The sequence below is a fragment of the Helianthus annuus genome, chromosome 16 (assembly GCF_002127325.2).
Source record: "Helianthus annuus cultivar XRQ/B chromosome 16, HanXRQr2.0-SUNRISE, whole genome shotgun sequence".
Classification (NCBI taxonomy): Eukaryota; Viridiplantae; Streptophyta; class Magnoliopsida; order Asterales; family Asteraceae; genus Helianthus; species Helianthus annuus.
Window position 1 is genome coordinate 98,604,419 of NC_035448.2, and position 15,985 is coordinate 98,620,403.

The 15,985-nt window shown below is 36.7% G+C and overlaps 1 non-coding gene across 1 annotated transcript; it reads right to left on the reverse strand.

Annotated features, from left to right (window-relative positions):
- Positions 1-4,262: 4,262 nt before the first annotated feature.
- Positions 4,263-4,369, reverse strand: LOC118488706. The gene has a single exon (XR_004885250.1). It is a non-coding gene; the product is annotated as a small nucleolar RNA R71 (small nucleolar RNA).
- Between the last annotated feature and the right edge of the window lie 11,616 nt (positions 4,370-15,985).

Below are 15,985 nucleotides of genomic sequence, written 5' to 3' on the forward strand. Positions count from 1 at the left end.
TCCCTTAAATTTTTGAATCAATGCCAACCAAACTGATCTAGCAGTTCCCTCATGTTGAAGCAACACGGAAATATCTTCTTTTATCGCTTGTTGCAGAAGACTAATCATCATCTTTTCACTGGTGTATCTTAATTTTTCATTCGCTGAAAATTCACTTAATGGTTTTTCATTGTCAAGATTATCTTTCGGTCTAACATAATCTTTCTCTATCGCAACCCATGCATCAAACTTATTTCCTTGCACCCAGTTTTCAAAACGATTCTGCCATCCTTTAAAATCCTCAATGTACATAAGCTTCAGAGGCTTTTGGGAAGTTCCTGTTTCATTTTCGATTTCAATAGTTTCGGCAACTGTAACTGGAGCAGCTGGAGCGGTAGCAAACGCGTTGTAAAACTCGTTTTCCATGTTTCGGTAAAAAGTTTCACAAGTTCACAAAGTTCAAACACACTGAAGTTTTAAACGAACTGAGCAAAGTTTCAAACAATTTGATTTGGTGCGAACTGGACTACCTAATGTGACCTTATCCGTTTCACACGAACTGGATCAAGTCTTCATTCCATGCGAACTGGTTTAAATGATCTGGTTCAAACGAATTGGATTTGGTACAAAATGGACCTTTTCAAGCGAACTGGACAACTTAGGATTCAATTCGTGCAAAGTTGAAGGCTTAGGGTTCAATTCGTGCGTATTGGAGCTCTGAATTAACCAACTCGTGCGAACTGAGTGAGTTTTCAAAGGAACTGACAACTTCCAAGCGAACTGGTGACTTTCCAAGCGAACTGATGTCAATTTCAAGCGAACTGGGGACTTTTCAAGCGAACTGGGGACTTTTCAAGCGAAAGGATGTCAATTCGTACGAACTAATGGTTACTTTCACACGATTTGACTAACACTCACACGAACTGGGGTTTTTCACACGAATTTAGACCAAAAATTCATGATTTTATCAAGTTTTTGTTCGAATCAAGGTCTAATTCTTTCAAGGATTAGTTAAAACAGTGTTTCGCGTATTATATGTAAAAATCAGGCCATTTTAACCGTGAAATCTCCGTTAATTTTTTAAAAATGTGAAGAAGAATGAGTAAAAATCCGAAATTTTGATGAAAACAAGCTGAAATGGTAAGAACTCTTCCTCTTGAGCTCTGATACCACTTGTAGGATCGAGATTCGACCTAAAAGAGTCGATTAGAAGAGTTCTAATCCAAACCAAAGGCGGAATTCAGTGATTCGGACTTGATTGCAGCTTGATTCACACTAGGATTCACTCTAACTGTCTTGTTTATTGATTTGAAAGCTTTACAGACCACTTGTCACTTCGGCAGCACCTCTGCTCCAGAATCAGCAATGTTACAAATGAAATCACAACTCACCTATTTATAGGATTCCCAGTCCCCACGAAACTGTCATTGTCCACTTCGTGCGAAGTGGCCACTTCGCATGAACTGGCTCTGCCGGTTCGTGTGAACTGGTCAAACAACACTAAAATCCTATTTCTTTAACTACCGAGCTCTGGTTTATCCTATCTAGACACAAGACTCGATACAAGACGAAGTCGACAGACATATGCACCAACACCAAGGCTTTGCTTCATATATCTTATTGATGTGTACAAAATGCAACATATAAATTACATCCATTGTGGCATAAAACTAACCCTTTTTTAGTACTAATGTTGGATAAAGTGTGTTTTTGTCTTCCTTTTGTATTTTCAGGATTAAATGATCTCAAATGAACAAAAGAAGCAAAAAGGCAGCTAAATCTAACATAAATACAAGAAAAGGAACAAACGTGGCATGCTCGACCCCCCGACAGCATCTTCCCAAGCAAAAACAAGAGAACAGAAGGCTGAACACGCCTCGTGCTCAATGAGCACGGGGGCGTGCCCAAGTGTCAGCAGAAAAGACAAAGTTGTAGAAGCTTCTATCACCCACCACGGGGGCGTTCCCAGGGACACGGGGCCGTGGTCAACTCTAAGATTCGCAGAATCTGAGGAAATCTTGATAGTACAGATACGCTTCTGCACATGGGGTCGTGCCCAGTGGACACGGTGGCGTGGTCAACTAATGCAGACAAACTGCAATTAATGAAGAAAGAGAAGAGGGATGGACACGGGGCTGTGCCTAATGGACATGGGGCCGTGCCCGAGCTTCTGTTCAGGCTATAAATAGGGGTGCTTGGCTCATTTGCAAACCATCCCTTGACACACCACCTCTCTCACACTTCACCCACACTCCACCACCACAACACTATCATCCACCACCATCATCCATCATAGAGTGTGTGAGTAGTCTCGGGATCCAAGATTGATCGTAAGAGTTCTTGACAATCAAAGGCTATGTTTGCCTAAGTCTCTTACATCACTTGGTGAAGACAAGCATTTAGTGTAATACTTTTTATTTTTATTCTTTTCGCACTTTTTATTTGGTTATGTGTTAATGACTTTAATAACTAGTTTCTTATGTTGAAGGTGAATCTTCCTTATCATTTGTCCGTGGTGTCTTGGCATTATTTAACTGTCTATGGCATTATTTAACTGTCTATATAAAATAAAAGATTTTCACCATTCATATCTCCACGGTCTATATGGAGATATGTTGGCTACCTGGTCGGGGATTAAGGGAATGGTTTGGTAAGAGTCTTGCCTTGTTCAGTGTATAGATCCTGCAAGGACCTAGGTCAAATTTAGTATGACCTCCTTCAATACCCAATGGTATTGGATGGCGGGGGTCCAAACTCTTTGATCCCCTCATATGTAAACTACTATTAAAACTTTAACCCGGCTACTTAGGACTGTATCCCTGCTGACTCAGACTACTTAGCCGAGGGTAACGTCACCTTCAAAAGAGGGGCCTACCACATTACGCATTAATAACTTAATTAATTATCTTTCAATAATCCGACCCTTTAGGATTATATCCTTGCTGACTTAAACTACTGGGTTGAGGGTAACGTCACTTTCAAAAGAGGGGCCTACTACAATAACTAAGATAATCTCTTAAAAAGTGCAAAAGTGCGGAAATAATCAAAGGTTACACTAAAGGCGAGTCGGATCCAAGTGATTCATCTTGTCTATCTGTTTTTATTTTTATTTTCAGCATTTTAGTTTTTATTTTCTAGTTTAAAACCTTTTTCCAAATTTTTGATTTGATTAGACGTTGAGGATAAATCGGTATTAAAAGCTCTTGTGTCCTTGGACGACCTCGGTATCTTACCAACACTATACTACGCTCACGATGGGTGCACTTGCCCATATGTGTGTTTGGTGTTAGTAAATATCGTGTTTTATAATTTAAAACTTGACTAAAGTGGTTAAAAGGGGCTAAAAAATATACATTAAAATATAGTACACCACACACGGATCAAGTTTTTGGCGCCGTTGCCAGGGCCACAAGGATTTTAAGAAAGCTTAAAATCAACGGCCTAATCAGTTTTTCTTATTTTTATATTTTTTTAGGATTTTTCTTAATTTTTCAGTTTCTGCAGAGCTCAGCACGGGTCGTGCCTGGTCGGACACGGGCCGTGCGCAGCGTTGTTACTGGCAATTTTTATTTTCCGAGTTACAGAGAGCTGAGCACGGGGCCGTGTCGGTGCAACACGGGGCCGTGTCACACTCCCCAGTAACAGGGATCCGGAGAACAATTACTGTATCTCCGACCACGGGCCGTGTTCATTGAGCACGGCGCCGTGGTGAACCTTCTGACTAACTTTCTTTTTTGTTTTATTGCAGGGCTTGGAACCCAAGTACCACACCTGAACTCTCTACGTAGTGTATGAGCTCCAGTTCCAGCAGAGACATAAAAGAGCCCCTAGATGAACCCGAACGCTTTCTAAGAAAAAGACGTAAAGCTAAAAACCACGAGAAAGTCTCGGGGGACCTACTTCCGATGGCGGACCAACGTATCCTCATGGATTACCTACGGCCCACAGTAGGTAATCTTGGCGCTGCTATCAATGCACCGAATGTCGATGCCAACAACTTCGAACTTCGGCCGCATTTGATCCAAATGCTCCAAAATTCCGCAACCTTTCACGGGCTTGCGGATGAAGATCCCCATTTGCATATTACAAACTTTTTGGAAATATGTGATACCTTTCGGATAAACGGAGCATCAAATGACACCATCCGCCTTCGAATGTTTCCATTTTCATTAAAAGACCGAGCTAAGGCTTGGCTTAATGCCCTCCCAGTTGGCTCGGTAAACACCTGGGATGAATTAGCCCAAAAGTTTCTATATAAGTATTTCCCTCCTGCTAAAACGGCTAAATTAATGAATGAAATTAATACATACTCACAAGAAGATGGGGAACACTTATATGAAACTTGGGAAAGGTTCAAGGAGCTACTGAGAAAGTGTCCTCATCATGGTCTTGCGGTTTGGCAATAAGTATCCACTTTCTACATTGGATTGTTGCCACATACAAGACAAACACTTGACTCTAGCTCCGGGAGACTTTTAGGTAATCGTCGCCCAAGTGAAATTTATAATCAAATTGAGGAAATTGCTCAAACCAATTTTCAGTGGCACACTCCCCGAGGCAATAAATCTATTGCCCCGGGCGCCCATAAGGTTGACGAAAGCACTTCGTTACAAGCCCAAATCGAGGCCCTTTCTTCAAAAATCAAAAAGCTAGAAATGGCAAAAGCGGCCTCAGTTATGGCTTGTGAAGGGTGTGGTGGGCCACATGAAAATTGGAGTTGTATGAAAGAATTAGATGATCAAACAAAAACAGTAAACTACATTGATAATAGACCTAGGCTGTCGGGTCCTCCAACGGGTACCTACAACCAAGGATGGCGTAACCACCCTAACCTTGGTTGGAGAGAACCCAGCAATAGTAGTAACCAACAAAATCTAAACCAACGAACAAACTTTCAGCAACCAAGAAACGAGTCACAAAATTTCTCTCAACAACAAGGGGGACGAGAGAGGCTTGAAGATACTGTATCTCGCCTCATCTCCGACACCGAAAAGAAAAACTCGGATCGATTTCAACAATTGGAATCGAATTTTAGAAATCAACAAGCTAATATTCAAAACATTGAAAAACAATTAAATCAAATAGATCAAAATTTCTCCGAGAGACCACAAGGCGCGTTACCAAGTAATACCGAAACCAACCCAAAGGCACAAGTACATCTTATCACATTGAGAAACCGTATCGTGGGTCTCGAAGAGGCCCCATTACCTTCAACTGAAACGAGCCAGTCTAGCCAGTACACAACTTCGCCAACACTCCAACAAGAGACGGCTCCTACACCAAATCAAGAGCCGACCAAGAATCCTCCGATTCCATACCCCGGTCGGCTAGTCCGTCAAAAGACCGATGAGCAATTCACAAAGTTCTAAAAATAATAAAACAATTGCATGTTAATATTCCATTTATTGAAGTCCTAACCCAAATGCCTAAATATTCAAAATTTATGAGGGACTTCCTCACTAATAAAAGGAAATCTGAATCATTGCAATTAGTTAATTTAAGCGAAGAATGCTCCGCCTTACTACTCAACAAACTCCCACAAAAGAAGATCGATCCTGGAAGCTTCACAATCCCTTGTTCGATTGGGGAATCCCCCATTCGTAATGCACTAGCCGATCTTGGGGCTAGCATAAACCTCATGCCCGCATCAATGTTCAACCGACCCGGCCTAGGAAAAACAAGCCCTACAAAAATGAGCAACAACTCGCCGATAGGTCCGTAAAATATCCACAAGGTATCGCTGAAAATCTATTAGTCAAGGTCGGCGAATTCGTTTTCCCAGCCAACTTTGTCATACTAGATATGGAGGAAGATACCGAAGTACCACTCATCTTAGGAAGACCCTTCCTAGCTACGGCCCACGTATTAGTAGACATGAATGGTGGAACACTAACATTGAGGATTGGAAACAAGGAAATGAAGTTTGGAGTTGGAAAGAGAATAGAAGACGACGATCCGGTCAATTACATGAAGGTCATAGACTCAAGTTTGGATGATGCTCTCCGACGGTGCAACATGGGATGCAAAACATCCCGCTTGAGTAGCATATGACTGGCTTTGGGTCTAGCCAAGGACCCTTATAAACGTGGCGCACCACGGAGGCATTCCGCGGAACTATCCTTAGTTTAGCTTAGATATATTTTTATGTTTTCTAGTTTAGTTTTAATTTTCAGGATGGTGAAGGATACCAAGGGAAACTTGCATCAGCACCCCATGCACAAAAACAGAACATCCCGAAATTTTTTCTTCGTTACAGCAAGTTCAGCACGGGTCGTGTCCACCCAACACGGCCCCGTGCTGCACAATCTGCAGGAAATCGCCCAGTTCAGGTAACTGGACACGAGGTATGTTCACTGGACACGCCCCCGTGCCCAGGCTTCTGTTTCTTTTCACCAATTTCTGTTACTAGCGATCTGAACATGGGGCCGTGCCCAGACACCACGGGGCCGTGTCCAGACACCCAGTAACATAAAATTTTGCTTTTTCACACCTTTTTACACATTCAATCAACCTAAAAACTTATTTTTCGGACACATTGAGGACAATGTGTAATTTAAGTGTGGGGGGATGCTAAACCTTGAATCCTGCAAGTCCTAACTACAGGTCTTACACAAAACTCTATTGGAACCGCTAATCACCCAATTTTTTTTCAAAAATTTTTCATTTTTTTTACTTGTCTTGGTTTAAGTTGGGAATTACAAGTTTTAAAAATGTTATGTTTGTACAAATTTACAACCGATAGCGTCGTGATAAAAAGAACCAACATAAGAAAATTATGAAACGGCATGACATATCTAGTTAAAATTTGATTATATATACTTGATCACATAAAAAACCCATTCCCACATAAAGTAAGTTTTGAGCCTTTATTGGGCATACAAATACATATCTTTAAACTAAATTCTCATTTTTCGTTTCTTGTGTGAATAGCCACTTGGTTTCTTACAACTATAGAACTTGCCACGACGATACATTCCCGGTCCTTAACAACTTAAACCCGAGTAAGTAAATGATGGAGGCATTAGGACTAACCCTTTTTATTTCTACACCATTATTTTTCTTTTTTTTACCACCTACCCAAAATCCCCCTAGTTAACCCCTTTGAGCCTAAACCTTTTCATTTCTTCACCCAAAACAAACACCCTTTTTACCCACCAAAAACCTTTTTCATTTTAAACTCTTTATTTTAGTAACAAAGCTTGGTTTTTCTTATGACTTCCTTATAAAAAAAACGATAATGATGAAGCCAAAAGAAATAAACAAACAAGTTTATCAAAAACTAATTTGTTTGAAGAATTGCTTCATCAAAATAAAAAGTTATGAAAAAAAATAAAAAGTCTTACGAAAACCGACGCTTTTTACGCCTTTCGCCCTTTTTCTACAAACCACTAACCCAACCACCTACCTTTAACCCAAGCCTAACCCTTCACCCCAAAAGTCCTCTTTATATTTACAAAGGTGTATAGTTAAAAATGAGGTGGATTGATTGCTTGGCAAGCTTATGGTAGGAGTAAGTTCCATGCCGCTCTCGAGTGATTCACTAAAATACATCTTCGGCCGAGTATTGAGTGATCCCCCGTGAGGTATGTGAACTTGTATATAAATGGAATTTTAAAAAGGCATGTTATGCCCTAATAAGTAATTTATCTTATGTAATTTTTTTAAATAAATCATGACGAATAGGATTGTAAGTAAAATAAAAATAAAACCTAATAAAAATCTTGGAATCCCCACACTCTATGACAAGCCCAAAAACCTTCTCTTCAACTCATTCCATTTGGGAGTGAAAAGCCACATTATAAAGAGTTTTGCTTGAGGACAAGCAAAGATTAAAGTGTGGGGGTATTTGATGTGTACAAAATGAAACATATAAATTACATTAATTGTGGCATAAAACTAACCCTTTTTAGTACTAATGTTGGAAAAAGTGTGTTTTTCTCTTCCTTTTGTATTTTCAGAATTAAATGAGCTCAAATGAACAAAAGAAGCAAAAAGGCAGCTAAATCTAACATAAATACAAGAAAAGGAACAAACGTGGCATGCCCGACCCCCCGACAGCATCTTCCCAAGCAAAAACAAGAGAACAGAAGGCTGAACACGCCCCGTGCGTGTCAGCAGAAAAGACAAAGTTGTAGAAGCTGCTATCACCCACCACGGGGGCGTGCACAGCGGACACGGGGCTGTGGTCAACTCTAAGATTCGCAGAATCTGAGGAAATCTTGATAGTACAGATACGCTTCTGCACACGGGGTCGTGCCCAGCGGACACGGGGGCGTGGTCAACTAATGCATACAAACTGCAATTAATGAAGAAAGAGAAGAGGGATGGACACGGGGCCTTGCCCAATGGACACGGGGCCATGCCCGAGCTTCTGTTCAGGCTATAAATAGGGGTGCTTGGCTCATTTGCAAACCATCCCTTGACACACCACCTCTCTCACACTTCACCCACACTCCACCACCAGCACAACACCATCATCCACCACCATCATCCATCATCCATCATAGAGTGTGTGAGTAGTCTCGGGATCCAAGATTGATCGTAAGAGTTCTTGACAATCAAAGGCCATGTTTGCCTAAGTCTCTTACATCACTTGGTGAAGACAAGCATTTAGTGTAATACTTTTTATTTTTAATCTTTTCGCACTTTTTATTTGGTTATGTATTAATGACTTTAATAACTAGTTTCTTATGTTGAAGGTGCATCTTCCTTATCTTTTGTCCGTGGTGTCTTGGCATTATTTAATTGTCTATATAAAATAAAAGATTTTCACCATTCATATCTCCACGGTCTATATGAAGATATGTTGGCTACCTGGTCGGGGGTTAAGGGAATGGTTTGGTAAGAGTCTTGCCTTGTTCAGTGTATAGATCCTGCAAGGACCTAGGTCAAATTTAGTATGACCTCCTTCAATACCCAATGGTATTGGATGGCGGGGGTCCAAACTCTTTGATCCCCTCATATGTAAACTACTATTAAAACTTTACCTCGGCTACTTAGGACTGTATCCCTGCTGACTCAGACTACTTAGCCAAGGGTAACGTCACCTTCAAAAGAGGGGCCTACCACATTACGCATTAATAACTTAATTAATTATCTTTCAATAATCCGACCCTTTAGGATTGTATCCTTGCTGACTCAAACTACTGGGTTTAGGGTAACGTCACCTTCAAAAGAGGGGCCTACTACAATAACTAAGATAATCTCTTAAAAAGTGCAAAAGTGCGGAAATAATCAAAGGTTACACCATAGGCGAGTCGGATCCAAGTGATTCATCTTGTCTATCTGTTTTTATTTTTATTTTTATTTTCAGCATTTTAGTTTTTATTTTCTAGTTTAAAACCTTTTTCCAAATTTTTGATTTGATTAGACGTTGAGGATAAACCGGTATTAAAAGCTCTTGTGTCCTTGGACGACCTCGGTATCTTACCAACACTATACTACGCTCACGATGGGTGCACTTGCCCATATGTGTGTTTGGTGTTAGTAAATATCGTGTTTTATAAATTTAAAACTTGACTAAAGTGGTTAAAAAGGGCTAAAAATATACATAAAAATATAGTACACCACACACGCATCACTTATCCAGGATAAGATATACAAATCAAACCCTTCAAAAGTGGATGACATCAGATCTTGAAATTTCACTTCTTGAAAACTATCCCAACGTCGAAGATCCATCTAGTTTCCTGAAGTACATGTAATTTGAAAACAATCAACAAAAGTTGAGCGAGTTCATGCGTTTTATGTGAGCTCCAATAAACTTGTAAACATTTGAGAGATTCTTTTGATAACTGGTATATAAAGCGTCTATGAACAGATCATTAATGTTTTGCAAGGACATTATTATGTGTGGTGGTGTAGGAAGTGCTCAAACCTAGCGAATTTCCTCCGATCCATCCGGCTAGAACGACATAGTCACTACATGCGGTCACACAAGGACCCATGAGTGGGGCTCGCTCCACCCGATAGATCTACCACTCCTGCCCCTCTGTCTTAACAAGATTAATGGCCTTAAGAGTGCGCCTACCCATCCACATGATCTGACAGTTCATTCCTTAGCTTAACCATACCATTGAAACATGTATTTCACCCCCGAGAGTTATAAATCCGAAAATAGTTAAGAGAAAATGGGGACATGAACTCACAGATTTGCGTCCGAAGTCTCGTGCACTTAAAGTTGTTATCCACGGGTTGTATCACTACCTACACACGTGCTATGTTTTATTAGACACTTAGGTCGTATAACGACTCCTAGCCTTAGTTGTCTTTATTAGGACTTATTTTGGAAATCTTAGTATACTTTGAGTTATACTTTCGATGTATGGTGTATATATAATTTTTTATAATTATATATAATTTCAGATTTTTAATATATCAGTTAAAATAATTATATTTTAACTTAAATTATTTTCATACGAGTATTCGGGGGTTTTGTTAAAAATAATATATTTTTAACTTGTTTTGTCATACGGTTCTCATATACGTATTTTCAAGTATAGGTATACTTGTATTATGTGTATTTACCAAGTGTTGGTAGTGTATGTCGGTATGTATTTATACGTATAGGAATACGTATTTTCTTGTATTTATTAAGGATTTCATACTTAATTTATGTGGAATTTTCCGGAATATTGTTATTGCACAATTTAAAATTACCATCTTTATATTCTTAATATATATATATATATATATATATATATATATTAAGAAAATTTTATAGAAAAAATATCTATAATTTGTCTTGGTAGAAATATGTATATATTCACATATATCTTAAAAATATTATATTTTTAATATCAAAGTTAGAAAAATATAATTTTTAGTGCTTACCAAAATAATATATTTTTGAGTTGTTTATGAAAATATATATTTCTTATACTCCCAAAATAATATATTTCCAAGTTGGCAAGATATGATATATTCTCATATTAATTGTACAAATACATCCTTTGTCATTTGTTCGGTTTTAAAGGTACCGTTTACCAAGTTTGTCAAGATACGAATTATATTTCCGGAATACTTATATATTTTGTCCAAGGTGTCCATCGTCCGAATCGTCCAATATTTGGGTGCAAGTTATGTATTTATTTTCTTGTGATTCTTGTAATACTTCAAATTACAATTTTTAATATTTGTGAGGTATATTATTTTTCAACTTCCTAATTTTTAATATAACTAATACAAATAATATACACATAGCATATAATTTGTGTGATTTCTAAATATATATTTTCCTAAATATATACTTAGTCATTTTTATTTTTGAAAATCAACCTCCAATACTTGTAATTTTTACACCAAAAATTTATGGCAATTTTGTACTTAAAACCATGATTCCAAAATTACTTGTAAACACTTGTTTAAACATATTTTTCTAAGTGTTTGATTTCTACAGAAATTTTGTCATAGTTTCCTTTGAAATGGAGGTTTCCATGCTTATAGCATATCATTTTCTTTTTTAAAAACTCATCAATAATCATCAATATCAACACTACACTTACCTTATGCCAAAAATACACATTTTTACATGAAGGTATGAACTTGAAGTTTTATAAAATCTTGTAGTATTTTAACATAGTGTTTAACATGATTTATTAACACCAAAAACATGATTTTTATTTCATAAAAATCATTTTTACAAATTCCATCTTCACAACTTGTAACTCATTTTTACAAAAATTCATTTGCTTGAATTTTTCATGTCTTCTATACATCAATGGTTCCATTTTTACACTTAAAACATGTTCAGTTTCCTTTAAAAACCAAATCATGTTAATCTTGAAGTAAACTTGTTTTTCTTGAAACGTTTATGTTTGAAATCTTTCACTTTTAAAACCTACAACTTGTAGGAACCATCATCCTACACAAAATCATGTTTGCTTTCAAGTTCATACTTTACATAATGTGAGTCTTACATAGATCTTTCAAGATCTAACCTCATACTTGCTAGATCATGTTTTAAATCATCATCTAGCAAGCTTTTATGTGGTGTCTAACACCATACACTCAAGAAATCAACAAACAAGTTCATCACATACACTAAACAACTTATATTCTTGAGATTTTGAGTTTTATTCTTATGTTCATCTTCTTGATTTGGTGTGATCTTTAGATTTTTAGTTACTTATATACTTTAACCACTAAAATAAGATGTAAAAATGTGATCAAGAAGACTTACTACTAGCACAAAGGCTAGGGATGAACAAGATGAAAGATGAAGAAGAAATGTGGTGGTTAATAGCTCCTCAAGGTGGTCCTTCAACTCCTCTTGCTTGCAACTTTCCTAAATATGCTTGATTCTCTTTAGAACACCCTTGGATTTGTTGGAAATGGACTAGAAAAATGGATGTGGGAGTAGTGTATGGTGGACGTAGGTTTTGAAGGAGATGGAGGAGGTTTTGTTTGAATTTTGGAGTTTGAGAAATGTGAAGGAAATGTTGGGATAAGATGTGCTTAAATCATCTTGCAACTTTATTTACCAATATGCATTTCCTTTAACCTTCATCCTAAAAATAAAGTTAGGGGACAACATGGGGACATGGGGTGGGCCCCATGTTGACCGTCCATGATGGATCTTAAGTGTTTAGTTAGGGGTTTAGTGTGTTTAGGGATTTTTGATGTGTAATAAGGTGTTTATTGATAATAACTAGTCTTATGGTATTAAAACAATGCTTCTAGTCTATTTTTGGTGTTTCGGGTAGTGTTCGGTTATTCGTTCGGTTGTCGGTTCGTTAAGGTGTTAAATTGCGCAGTTTTGTGAGTTATGAGGTACTTTTTATGACAGTTTTCATTCCCGACACTTTACAAGTTATTCTGGACATCTAAACCTTTTTTCTGCATGGTATTTTGATGTTTATTTGTTGATTTTTGCTGAATTCTGCAGAATTCTGCAGAATTCTGCATTTAAAGTGCGTTTCAGGTACTTTTTAGTGTTTATTCGTCACTCGGAAGGCAGTTTCGTAACCCTTACTTTCCTACATAGAGTTCTAGTATAAATTTTGGTTCTGAGCCTCAATCTGTGTCCTAACATGATGTCTGACTGAGTACTGAACTCCTGTCAGTACTACTTGTTTATCTGATAAGTATGCTAGTTTCGTCTATGCACTAATTGAACTGTTTTGAGTTGCATTTAACAATAATAAGTAGCATGCATTATGTAATGTATTTGTGAGTCTTTTGAAAGTAAATCATGAAATCATTCATATAATAAGTTCAACATGCACAACCATATATTACAAATTACGGTTCACATCGTACGGAATTACATGAAAAATGCCAGTTGTCACAAAAATAAGGTAAATTGGTCTTTTAACAATAATTAAATTTTAGCCCCCCATCTTATTACACTTAAATCCCTTAGTTTTAATATAATTATGGGTAATTAGTTACGCTTTTCCCCATCCACAACAAACTTATAATTCTTTTACGTATTCTTGCATATCTTATAAATTATAATATTTAAAAAAAAATCCAAAAGTGTCGTGACGACCTACTCATTTATGTCGACGTTTTGATAGTTGTCTTGGTCAGCACTGACGTGTGGATTAAAAGGTACAAATAGATGATGCCTTATGTACGAGTAATTAAAGCCCAACGTACTTAATAATTATCCCATAATGTTTAATGGCTACAAAATGTCTAGTGATTAAATACCATCAATTTAATCCCCTCATCTAGATTACACTTTAATCTCTCATCTTTAATAAAATTATAAATAGTTAGTTAGTACTTACACTTTAACCCCTTATAAAAACTAACCCTCCCGCGAACGATTTTTAAACGGTTATAACTTTTTGGTATGTTAATATTTTTTTTTAAATTACATCATATAAACAAGTATTTTACTCTCTTTAATTTCAGTATAGTATTGCTATAGTTTTTTTTAATTAAAAAATGATATGTTACGTGATTAACAGTGTCTAATGGTAAGTAATAACCGAATCGTTAACTGAACCAAAATAAATCAAAAACTGAATTAACTGAAAACTAATTAACCGAAACCCGAATTAACTAAAAATGGTTATCGATTTTTTTGTACCCTCATGTAACCAGAATTAACTTAACCGAACCATTCATATTTCCATATATTTCTAGCTTATATATATACCTTTAGTTCATGTATTCAATATTTATACTCTCATTTTATGTATTTATATCTCCATTTCAAGTACATATACATCCATTTCATGTATTTCTAATAAAAATTTTTAGACTAAGTTTGGTTTTGGCTATTAACCGAAATTAAATGAACCAAACCAAAAACGTCAATTTAACTGAATAAACCAAACCGATTAACTGAAAACAGATTGATTAATAAAATAGACTAATAGATGACCTCGATTTCGGTTGAGGATAATAATCTAACGAACCGAACAATGCATAGCATGGCAATGTTTGTGTTTCCCGCCGCATCGCGCGCGCATATATTGGTTATTAACCAAAACCGGTTATCGGTGAGCAAAAACTAAATCGTTAACCTAAACCAAACCGAACCAAATCATTCATATTTTCATATATTTCTAGCTTTTATCCCCCCGGTTCATATATTCATATTTTATATCTCCATTTGATATATTTATACTTTCATTTCATGCATTTATACTTAAATTTCATATATTTCTAACCAAAAGTTTTAGCTTCAATTTGGTTTTTGCTATTAATTGAAATTAAATGAACCAAACCAAAAACAAAAAACCGTCAATCTAATCAAATAAACTGATGTGATTAACTGAGAATTGATTGGTTAATAAATAGACTAACCGATTACTTTGGTTTCAGCTTCGGTTGAGGATAATCAGGGCCGGCCCAAGGGTAAGCCAAATGAGGCTTGGGCCTTGGGCCACCAAAACTATAGGGCCTCAACAATTTGATGAAACCACAGTCCATTTATAAAAGATTTAGGGTGTGGGTTATCAACAGATTGATGGTTGGTAGTGTAGTGGTATTGTGTATGTATGGATGTTGGTGAGACTTGGGTTCGAATCCTTGGTTCAGCATTTATTTTTCCTTGTTTTTAAATTTTAACACAATCTTTCAAATAATTACACTTGGGCCCTTTAAGTTTAACTTTCAATTACATACATTTTTTTGGGAAAAAGGCCACAAGATTTTACTTCGCCTTAGGCCACCAAAATGGTTGAGCCGGCCCTGAGGATAATAACCGAACATACCGAACTATGCACATCCCAATGAAATGGATTACCCGATTACTTCGCTTTTGATGTATATCTATCATAATGATGCTACAATGAATTGTATATAACCTTAAAATGCATGTTCGGTGGGTGAGACCGACCATGCACTGTGTTATATTACTTTTGTTCACAAATTGCAAAATGACAAAGCTGGTCAACGTTTGTTTTTCTTTGAAATCACCGTTCACCCATCAAGTTTTGTTTGACAAAATTCACATCTCAACCTTTTAAATTGACAAAAATAATTTTCTAACTTGACAAAAATAACCCCCCTACTTTCTAACTTTCCAAAAAGACCCTCATACTTTCTAACTTTTCTTTAACCCTCAAACCTTTGACATAAATTTAAGTTCGTTTACACTTTAACGTATTTTTGTTTGAAAACGAGACGGGGTCAATTATAAATGTGTTCTTTTATGTACGTTTTAAGTTAGACTACGTTTTAACGTAAATTTTGTTTGGAAACAAATTGGGTCAAATGTAATTCGTCTTGATTCAACGGTATAAATTTGAGTTAGCGTATGTTTCGGCGTAAATTTAGTTTGGAAACGAGTCTAGTCTATTGTAGTCTATACGTTATCATATTGCGTATGGCGCCGCCGCAATGCGCGGCGGGTAAAAAAAACTAGTATTATATGAATAAGAAAACTATCAAAAACCAGTATCACAATACGATGTGTCGCTCTCGTCGCATCACGCGGGCATCCTGTTATTTATATACATAAGAATTCTAATAAAAAAACATTTTATTTATAAAAAAGGTCATTGCCCATATAAATAAACTTTAACAAAATTATCATAATTATTCA